Raw genomic sequence first — 10,684 nt, 5'->3', positions numbered from 1 at the left:
CATAGTAGTAATTTAAATCATGAAATTTTAATGCTGGTTACAAAAATCGGGGTATTTCAGTAGTCAGTTTTGAAAACTCAAAGACAGTGTTTGTGTCCACCATGATTAAAATAATGATTTTTTGCTTGAGTGCGTTAAAATTGTTTGATAAATGATGAAAATAGCCTTGTTAATAGTAATCACAACAATAATTATGAAGGAACTATGATATCGTTAAATATTTAAGATCCCCGTGGCAGAACGTTAGAGTTCTTGCAGAAAGATTTTATTTTACTTTTCTTTTCTACAGAAATTTACACGTAATATTTGAATCATTTATTTAGATAATCACTTTTTGGCACTGTCAATTTACGCTGATAATATCGTAAATCGATGTAATCTTTCGATTGTATTTTCGGCAGTTACTGATATGATTTTCCCGTGGATTTTAAATATCCTAATACAGTAGAGCCCCGGTTATCCGGGTTTCCGCTTTAACCGAGCTATCAAATATTTTAAGGATTTTTTTGTTCTAGTTAATTTTTAATAATACCGCCGAAAAATAAATCTGAATTTTATCTTCCAAACACTCGGGAAAACAAAATCTAACAACTTCGTGGTCCACGTTAACTCGGATAATCTGGACTCTACTGTATATTTCAAACAGTATGGAAAATTCGAATCGTGCATTTGAGTATTTATTTTAAGCAATAATACTATGGAATTTTTGGCAGTTATTGCTATTGTTTTCTCCATAGTTTTTAAATCCGATCTTATTTGTTACAATAACCTAATCTCGAAATGAAACGAGCATTTGTGAAGTCCGATTCGCGTGATTTCGTGGTGGATCTTCTTTTTCGGCAATTACTACAGATTTCGGGATTTTAATTTTTTTATTTATTGTGATGATAATTTGCGAAAAAAGAAATAATTAGTACGTTTTCTCCACCGACAAAATTCGTGAACATCACCCATAATATTAGAATAAAAAATTATTACACGATCAATTAAAAATAATTATAAAGTTTTTTTTTGTAAACACAGCGCTTTTGCTCTCTGAAGAAATTGGTAACTGTATATGTTTGTTATTATTATTGTATGTTGCAGAAAGATAGCTCGAAAGAATTCTGCCCCAGGGTTTAAGATCAGTTTCCCTTTTGTAAAGGTTTTTTTTTTTAATCACAAATAAAAATTGGCAGCATATGGAAGAAATATCCGTGATACGTTATATCTGTAAAGAACTGTTACGTAACAATTTTGGTCCTAATACAAAATAAAGGGGAAATTAATGCCTTAAATACATACAAAAAGCATTCATATTCATCGATCATGTAATAACAATCTAAAGTAATGCAACCAATTTCAAAACAAATAAACGTTTTTTGCAGCATTGCAATTCAAAACATTCTCTTAAAGAAATGGTTTTTAAGCTGCTTTCCACGGGAACTCAGGATATAACATAGAACTAGGAACAGTGGCGTGCCAACTTTTTTTTGACTGGGGGGGCGAGCCAATGCAAAGTCATAAGCTTTGCTTGATTTAATATTTTAAAGTTAGTTGTATTATTTTAATATTGTAATTTGTCTAATTGTAATTATCTAAACTATTTCCGTTGTTTATGACGACGATGATTTAACTATTACATCCACACCAATTTAGTTAACAAAAAATGATTTATCAATCCGAAGCTAATTAAAAAGAAAAAAAGTGTATTAAAATGTAAAAAATTTAATTAATGAATTTTGTAATTTTACTCCTTTAAACTTGTTAATGCTGAGCAATACATTTTGTCGATACATTTTAATCATAATGACATAGAATGGTTTTTCGCTCCTCAAAAACATATTGAATTAAAAATAACTTGTTATTTAAATTTTGATTCTAGCATAGATTTGAATTTAATCAAGAATATAAATTTTCAGTTTACAAAAAAATGGAAAATTAACTTTATCATAATTTTAATGATAAGCACAAGGTATAAAAACATTAAAATAAATGAAGGAGTAAAAGAGATTGATTTCTTAAATTAAATCTTATTTTAAAATGACTTTGAATTGTAACAAGTCTTCTGATTTTTCTGGTTAATTCCAAGGTAAAGCTTAAAATGTATACAAAGAAAAAAAAATACAATTTTGAACATATAAATATGCAGTAATTTAATGAAGTAGAATTAACTTTATCATATTAAGTTTTCCTGATAAAGGACTAGGGATGAAAAAATTAAAACAAATGAAGGAATTAATTTCCAGCTCGCCATATTTAAATATGTTTCTTATTTACAGAAGTATAATCTAAACACATTATAAAATTATAACCAAAAATTTTATTGTATATTAGAGGCTACGTGCTTTTTTAACTTAACAATGCAATATCATTTTTTGAATTATAGCTATTCGAAACAAAATTGTAGAGCGAAAAAGACTAATGGAAATTTAAAAGAATCTTTCGAAAAACCAAATGATATTGGGAAATTATGTTATATACTTTTAAAATATTTAAAATTTTTCAAGTATAAATTGAATGAAATATATTTAAAGAATTTACAATGTTCTAACAAAATATAGAAAAGCAATTAACAAAAATATCATTAACATAAGCGTAAAGGCAAAAATCCGATAAAAATGAAATCTAAAAAAAATATTACAACTAAACAAAGACTAAATCTGAAAATTTTGCTGTACTTATTAAAAATTTGTTGTATTATAACATAGTTTTTATTAAGACTTATTATTTTATTAATGAGAATAAAGAGTTACTGGTCACAAAATTAATCACAAAAATTCCCATTTAGCTTAAAAATGTTTGAAAAATAACAAGGACAGAGGAATAGAAATTATTATAGAGAAAATAAAAATCCGAAAAAAATTTTTTTTAAAAATAACTGACAAATAATCAAAAACTACGAAGTTTGAAAATTAAAATGTTCGGAAAAAGCATTTCAATAATACATGACTAAATATAGAAAGTAAATAATGTGAGACAAAAATCGTAATTACTGATACCTGCAAAAAATGCATTAAACTATGTCTGACTCACAAAAAAAAGGAATAAATTAAGAGATTACTGATCATCACTGAACAACCTTAGAATCGTCAGCCCTGTGTATAACAAAAATATTCAAATCGCAAACATAAGAAGGCTCTAACTGCTCTGATTAAATTGTCGAACTGTTTTTTTTCCTTCCAGATTACAGCTATCCCATTATTTTAAGGGTCAAGAATCTGCATACGTTGATTGAAAAAGTTTATTCAAAGCAAGTACGTTTTCGTGGGGGAAATTTCTTGACTCTTAAAATCGTCTACCCTTTCACTAATTATTTCGCATATTTAAAGTCAGATTCCCGAACTATCCGAATTGAGTCCAATGAAAATGCGATTGTTTGATCTAAGAGTGCTCGCTTTGTTTATTTACTTATTTACGCTCAATACATTGTTTGATTTTGCTACAAAATAGACAACTTTATAGCCTCTTGCTAGTTCACGTACATAAATAATTATTACCTGCACTGCACAGAATCAAAAATTAAAAGTGCGTGAGCATGCGAGATATTACAAGAAAGTGCTAAACCTCACCACTAAAGTAACGAAATAACTTCTAAATTTGAACAAAATAATAATTTGTGTTTGCACGGTTTAGCCGTTTCTGTACATGTTCCTTAAATTTTCACATTTAACTGACCAATTAGAATGTGAAAAGACAATAGCTTTCTTTTATCTTTGTTTTTATCGCTTTTCTAGTAAAAATAATGTGATGCAAAAAAACCTAAATATAATTTACTACTAAATGGATATTCAATTATTTTAATAATTCTTTATAAAATTGAGCAATGTTTTAAACTTTTTTTTTAAGATTTGGGCGTCAATGTCGACGATGAATATGTGTTTGCTTCTTCTAAATGCTACAATTAATAATTTTAGTTGAGATTCCTCAAAATTGTCAGGAAATCGCATGAACAATTGGAACTTAAGCGAAGATTTTCGTTTTAAGAGATCCTGAAAATTGATTAGTAGAAGAGAAATTGACATTGAATGTATTAACCTTGGCAAACCAAGGTGGGCAAGGTATTAACTATAAAATCGGTGATGGCTCCCGATTTCTACTTTGCCCAGGGACTTCTTTTTTCTCTTTCAGACGAAATCTTAAAATAAATTATCCCATTTTTTTCTTTGGTGCATACTTCTATATTCATTTTTGCATATTTTTAGCTTTCTGAAATTATTTTATAAGAAATAACTTTTTTTTTGTACATAAATTTCAAAATTCTAAAAAAATTTCTGAAGTTAATTTTTAATTGAACTATAGGTTATAGTTTTATTATGTTACGCAAACTAAACGAAAAACAAATTAGTTATAGAACTTTTAAAATTGGATAAAATGAATTTGAGAACTGATGATAAAAACGACATGCGACGTGCGTTATTTATGTTAATTGATGAAACAACAATCTTATAACAACAACAATCTTAACGCCAAAGTTTCATTGATATTGTCTATCAAAGACATTTTTTTTAAACAAAGCTATTAAGGCTATAGGCCATCAAATAAAACCAAAATATTTTGATTCAGATTATTATTATTATCCGGTATACAGAAAGACAGGTATTATGGAATTAACAGGTCAGACACTGAAAATTGTATTTCGAAGGTTTTATAAAATCAAAAAGTGGATTTAATATAAAATGTAAACTTTGAAGAAAGTATAGCTCTGTCTATATATAATATGGTTACCATATGATGTATTAGATTAAATGATATTGTAAAATTAAAAAAAGAATAATAACAGTTGGAGCTAATTTAATTAACTAAGTTATTACTTTATTATTATTTTTAAACTTAATTTTTCAGACAATTTTAGTAAATATCTGTATTGTTGTATAAATTAAGTTTTTAAAACTGGCGCATATATCACTTATGGGCAATGGAAGCTCATAACTTAAAATTAAATAAATAAAGTAATCATAAAAAGTCTTAAATAAAGTATCACTAGTCAACAAGCTAATTATAATGCAAGTCATGAAGTGTCAATTTCATAAAACTTCTTGAATCTGTTTAATATATAGTTATAAAAAATGAAATTACTTATTGATTTCAAATTAAAAATTTTCAACATGTTTTATAGAAATTGGATGGAATTTTACGGTTTTATGTATCACATATGCTCTCCTTTTAAAAAGCCACTATAAAAAAAAATATTCAGCAGTTATATAATTAACATCGAGCTAAAAATAAAGTTACGTTACTCCAGTGTGTACAGGGACCTAAAAATATGGCTATATTTTAAAGAAGATTCCTTTTTGAATAATTTGCCTATTGAAACATCTGATCAGAAAGGCATGCAAATATATATATTCGCGATGTCATATATGAGTAAACAATCATGACAGGGAACTATTTATTTATTTGAAATTCCAAAGCAAATATAATACCAAAGAAAAAGGTTATACAGCTTTTTTCCTAAATAAAAAATTCTTTTTAATGGCTTGTCTTGACAATGAATTTTATTTGCTTCGGATTTTTAAAGAGAAAAATAAAATAAACAAAAATATAACACAATAACATATATATAACATATATAACACATAATACATATATAACATATAATATAACACAAAATGCGGAAAAATAAATGAAATTTAAGTAGTTTTATGTGTAGTATTTTTCTCATATTGTTCCAGTTTAATTTATCTGGATTTAAGTCGTAATTGTCATGTTTAAAACGGAAAATAAAAATATTCAATTGATAAAGAGAAATATTCACATTTTTAAGAAATGATGAATTACAATAGTATTGATCGCATTAATTTTTTAATCTCCATCAACAGCATTTATAATTTCAGCATTAAAATTTTTGAAAATTAATACTTTAAATTCAGAAGAAATATTCATGAAAAAAGCTTTCGCAAAGTTAATTAACACAATTTTAGCATCCTATGAAATCATGATTAAAAAAAAAAAAGACTACAAAAATTACGCGGATAATTTTTTCCCCTCCAATGTTACGGAATGTGTTTTACCCTCCAATATTGCCCCATTCTTAAAAATAAGTTTTTTTGTTTAATTAAAGTTTTTATTACTGAAAATAATAAAATATTATGAAAATTTTTAATGAACCTTTCTTAGAGAATAATTTTTCAACATTTTCATTGTTAAAAATAAAAAAGGTAGTTAATTTGTTTGTATTAAAATAAAAATTATCATTATTTAAACGAATTATCCTTATTTATACATTATTGTTGGTGTATAATGTTTTTTTTTTAATTGGTTTATTTCACATGAGAGAGAGTAAATGTATAACAGATTTGGTGTTAGAGTTCTGCTGTACGTAATCATATGATATACATAATATAATAATAGTTATCATATAAGATAAAAATAAAATAGTAAATTTAAAAAATTAGAAGAAGGAAAAAGAAAAACACCTTTCAGAGCTGATATGATGCATTCTCAATCGTGTTATTTTCCTGTTTTTAGAATCAATAGTTTTTCGGTCATTTTTATTTATTTATTTTTAGTATATTAATCTGCAATGAATATCACTTTTGTGCCAAAAGAGCAGAAGAAAATTAATTTCAATAAAATAATGACATTGATGATCTTAAGGAACCGATATTAAAATGTACCTTCTAAAAGTTGAAAGAATAATCGAAAATACGAAAACTAATTTTTTATTTCAAGGTATTTTATTTATTATTTTTTTATTGACTAGGATTTTCTTAAAAAATTAAAGGTTGAATTTCATTTTCGAATAAAAACAAAGTTTTTAAAAGTAAAAAGAATTCAAAATATTATTTAACAATTAAAAAAACTTAAATTCGTAACATAAACTAATCCATACACCAACAACAAGCGGTAAAATCATGAACTAATGTACTATTTAAATGTATTTGATATACGAACAACTATCTGAAACAATTCAAATAGTACATAAATGCATAATTATTAAAGCATTAAATAATTTAATGAAATGAAAACATTTGCTTACCTCCTTCGATATCTATTTTACGTTTCCTTGTTATTTAATTTATCAAACTGGTGTAAAAAAAATAACGACAACAACAAAAAAAACAACCAAATAATTTAAAACAATTAAACAAAATAAAAAAATATGCTTTCTTTTGAAATTGATAACTTAAATTATGTAATTAAAAGAGCTAAAAAATCTTTTTAGCAGAGAGCGTTTATTTACGTTAGTCTAAGAAATGTCTCATCACAAAAAGACCAGACCAGAGAAAATGTCAACAAGTCCTCCCCAGTTTAGATCCCTTAAAAGCTTAAAACACCTGTTTTCTCAGAAAATCTAGATAATTGCTAGTTTGCGACGATTTACGAAGAGATATCCAAATAAGATATGTTTCTGTGGATATCTTACATTTTAAAAAGAGGACAAAGGAGCAAAAGGCCATAAAAATGAAAATTTAAGAAGCAAAGTACTTTTACCCACAGTGTGTAACATGAGGTGGCTGTGTTTGAGGAGTCAAATAACTGTCTTTGTGGGGGGTTTGGCCACCAGAATTATATGCCAAAGTGGGTGGAAAGGAAATTGTTGAAAGTCAGGGGTGGCTTTGAAACCAATTTTTATCAGTGAAGGTTGCATTTTATTACTCTTTCCGCCAGGGAAGGGCAAAAGAGATGAAGTTGGGATGAGATTTTCTTTTAATTATATAGAAAGTTATACGTGAAAAAAAAGTCTTTGTCTTAAGAAAGTTTTTTTAGACAGTTTTTTTTTCTGAAATTACCAATTTAACTTAATTTTATTTTCACGAATGTTTAAATTTCAATAAGGGCAAAGCAAATTATTCGCCTTTTAATCAAATTTCTGAGGAAAATAAAAGTTTTAATTTCAAAAATAGCTTTTAAGTAGAAAAAAAACAGTACTTTTTTTCAAAAGTTACCAATTTAACTTGACTTCATTCTCACGAATTTCCGAATTTCAGAAGTGGCTAAGAACACTATTCGCCCCCTCAATTAAATTTCAGAGGAAAAAATTTTTTAAAAAAAAACTTTAAAGTTGAAATTTTTTTTCTTCTAAAATTACCAATTTAACTTTATTTTCACGAAAGGCTAAATTTCAGAAGGGGCGAAGCACATTTTTCGCTCCCTTAATTTAAATTCCCAGTAAAATAAAGTTTTTGATTTCGAAAATAACTTTAAAGTAGAAAAAAAAATAGGGCTTTTTTTCTAAAGTTATCAATTTAACTTGACATTATTTTCACGAATGGCTAAATTTCAGAAGGGGTGAGGCACATTTTTCTCCCTTCAATTAAATTTCAGAGGTAAATAAAGTTTTTTACTTAGAAAATAACTTTAAAGGGGAAAAAATAGTGCTTTTTTCCTAAAGTTATCAATTTAACTTGACTTCATTCTCATGAATGTCTAAATATGAAAAGGGGTCTAATGTCTAAATATCACTCAATTAAACTTCAGAAGAAAATAGTGCTTTAAAAAAAAAAAACAACAACAACTAAAGTTGAAAAAGGGTTCTTTTTTTTCTTTCTAAAATTGCCAATTTAACTTAACTTTATTTTCACGAATGGCAGAATTTCAGAAGGGGTGAAGCACATTATTCGCCCCCTCAATTTCAATTCACAGTAAAATAAAGTCTTTAATTTCGAAAATAGCTTTAAAGTAGAAAAAGAAATGGATCTTTTTTTCTAAAGTTACCAATTGAACTTGACTTCATTCTCACTAATATCTAAATTTTATAAAGGGCTAAGTACACTATTCGCCTCTTCAATTAAATTTAAGACAAAAAAAAATGGTTTTTTTTTTTTTTTTTTTTTTTTTTTTTTTTAAAAAAGTTCTTTTTTTTTCTTCCAAATTACCAACTTAATTTTATTTTCACGAATGGCTTAATTTTAGAAGGGGCGAAGCACACTATTCGCCCCCTCAATTGAATTTCAAAAGAAAATAGTGTTTTTTTTCTTACATTTTTTTTATAAAAACTTCAAAGTTGAGAAAAAGTTCTTTTTCGTCTTCTGAAATTACCAATTGAACTTAACTATGTTTTCAAGAATGACTAAATTTCAGAAGGGGCGAAGCACGTTATTCGCCCCCTCAATTTAAATTCACAGTAAAATAAGTAATTTTTGATTTCGAAAATAACCTTAAAGTAGAAAAAGAAATTGTTATTTTTTTCTAAAGTTATCAATTTAACTTGACATTATTATCACGAATGGCAAAATTTCAAGAGGGGCGAAGTACATTACACACCCTTCATTTAAATTTCAGAGTTAAATAAAGTTTTCTCTTTAGAAAATCGCTTCAAAGTTGAAAAAAGTTTTTTTCTTCCATTAAGTTTACTAATTTAAATTGACTTTATTTTTGTGAATGTCTAAATTTCAGAAGGGGCGAAACGCAATATAGGCCCTTTTATTAAATTTCAGAAGACAATAAGGTTTTCTATTTGAAAAATAGCTTCAAAATTGAAAAAAAAAAAATTGTTTTTTCCTAAAATTACCAATTTTACCTAAATTTATTTCTTGCCTTCATATTTATTATAACCTCTTACTTTAATTTCAGAGGAAAATTAGGTTTTTTACTTGGAAAATAGCTACAAAGTTCAACTAAAAAGTTACTTTTTTCTAAAATTTTATTTTTTGACTATTTTTTACTCGGAATTTTACTTGATTTTATTTTCTCGAATGTTTAAATTTCAGGAGGGGCGAAATATATTGTTTGCCCCCTCACTAAAATTTCAGAGGGGGCGACTGCCCCTTCTGCCCCCCCGGCTGGCACGCCACTGACTAGGAATTTTACGACGTGCAATTTTTTTTTTGAGGAGCTGTGATACATTAGGGAGTATTTCTGCTTCTTTCGATTCTTATTTAGAAAGTTTTTTCACTCTGTTCTTGTCACAAAGCTGTTCCAGTTGTTAACTATCCGTGCTACGGGTGATACCAAACAGAACTCTTTATCTATAGCAATATTTCGCACGCTTTCACCATTAGTGTTTGGCCAGTCGTAGGAGAAGGAAATACGCTAGTTTCTGTCTTAACTTTCAAATAGATTTTTTAAAAAAAAATTAAGTTAGGAAACTATGGATGGTGTTTTCAGTAGAAATGTAAACAATCTCGAGCTGTTTGCCTGCTCTAGTTCCGGTTAGAAAGTTTGCAGTTGCTTACTACATGTTATTCTGCGATGCGATATTTTCAAACGGATAATTTTGTTTTCAATAAAATAAATAAATTAGATAATTTCTGAGCTCAAATCTGCCGTATTTCATAAGATATTAATGTTATTATGCAATTCTGGTGAGTTAGAAGTAAAAATTTGTTTTAGTTACTTAGAGATATATCGTTAAAAAAGGGGACATGGTTGCTGGATTTTGAATAACTCGCTGTTTTGACAGTCTTGATATGGCCTCTTTCCATAAGTTTATTACTGTTTGTTCTTGCTGCAAGCTGTGCACCATCTTACGTTAGTGTTAACACTTTTAGCATTGTAAACACAAAGTATTGTAAGCATAAGTAATCAAATAATACATTGTTTGCAAGAATCTCAAAACACAATGATGCCAAATGGCTTTAAAATACAACGGAAACAGTAACCCGGAAATGTAGGCGGTACCGAACTTGCAGCGTTCCCTAGTGTATAAAACACCATACAAAACAAAATATAAACCTACTAACAAACAAATATAAAACAAAATATACACTACACCATATAAAACACCATACACACTCTTACAAAAATTTCGTGAAAATCT

This window comes from Parasteatoda tepidariorum, chromosome 10, assembly GCF_982258835.1.
Source record: "Parasteatoda tepidariorum strain Cologne lab strain chromosome 10, Ptep-v5.0, whole genome shotgun sequence".
Lineage (NCBI taxonomy): Eukaryota > Metazoa > Arthropoda > Arachnida > Araneae > Theridiidae > Parasteatoda > Parasteatoda tepidariorum.
This window is presented reverse-complemented; position numbering follows the sequence as displayed.